Source organism: Etheostoma cragini, chromosome 8 (genome assembly GCF_013103735.1).
Source record: "Etheostoma cragini isolate CJK2018 chromosome 8, CSU_Ecrag_1.0, whole genome shotgun sequence".
NCBI classification, from domain to species: domain Eukaryota; kingdom Metazoa; phylum Chordata; class Actinopteri; order Perciformes; family Percidae; genus Etheostoma; species Etheostoma cragini.
Window position 1 is genome coordinate 692,424 of NC_048414.1, and position 1,077 is coordinate 693,500.

Consider the following 1,077-nt stretch of genomic DNA (forward strand, 5'->3'; position numbering starts at 1 on the left):
CTCGAAATCGGATCGGATTTGAGGTTAAAAGATCGGATAAGGATCGGAGGCCTAAAATGCTGATCGGGACATCCCTAGAAATTACTATTCAAATGGGATTTTGTTTTCAGAAAAAAAGGTCACAAAACTTTGTCAATTTCACGTTGAGGTCACCGGCTGAGCGTGCGGCAGATTTTCGGCAACAAGCTGTTGTAACTATAGTTCCTGAAAAACCCCAATCCCCCCCCCCCCCCCCCCAACTATGACAGTTTGTAAGTGTGAGAGCCTTGCAGCGGCTCAGAGGAACCCGTCTGTTCACAGGTGGAGATTTCATAGACAATATTCAGAAAATATATCAGAAACAGACCCCGGCACCCGAGTCAGAACCGTGGCCATTAGTAATGGGACACCTCCGTTAAGTTACCGGTGTTTCTCCCCCCTCCCCTTCGCTTTTAGCCGTCTTTCCAGTAAGCTAAATTTACCAAACAAAACGGGGATAAGACACCAAAAGGACCTATCCGAAAAGTAATTTCAAGATGTGAAAGCACAGGATCAGGACGAGAAGGATTACCCTGGGAGTTGAAAGGGGGGTCTCGTGATTCTCCACGACAAGGGTTTGTAGATCTGAGTGTCACGATTTCGGGTCACGTTGCATGAATGTGTCTTTGTAAGGTACAGCAGTTCGGTAGAAGTTGTTCCTCAGTCTGGTAGTCCAGGTTTCATGGTTCTGCATCTTCTTCCAGATGGTAACGGGATATGTAGGATGTGTGTATGAGTGTGTGTGGCTGTTTGTCTCTGGGAGTGTATGTCGGGGGTTTGGAAATGGTGTCTGTCTGTCTGTCTGTAAGTGAGGCCTGAACCACCGAGTTTCCCTATTTTGGGTTTCTAAAGTGTGTCTTGACTCTTTCGAGCGTAGGAAAAACCGATCCCGATCCTCCCTCGACATCTTATCACAGTTCCACGGATGAAACCGCGTCTGCGGGTCGGCCTGCAGAGAGAGCGATAGCAGAGAATGAAGAGGAGGTGTGGTTCGGTCAATGGGCCGTTCAGAAGGAATTTAATTGAAAATCTCAGCAGCATGTTTCCCCCCCCCCCCCC

At 48.2% G+C, this 1,077-nt stretch overlaps 1 protein-coding gene across 1 annotated transcript in view; it reads left to right on the top strand.

The window, feature by feature from the left end:
* The window catches only part of LOC117948975 (neuronal acetylcholine receptor subunit alpha-7-like), a 22,243-nt gene that overhangs the window by 11,289 nt on the left and 9,877 nt on the right, over window positions 1–1,077 (top strand). The gene's annotated exons all lie outside the window — the stretch shown is intronic.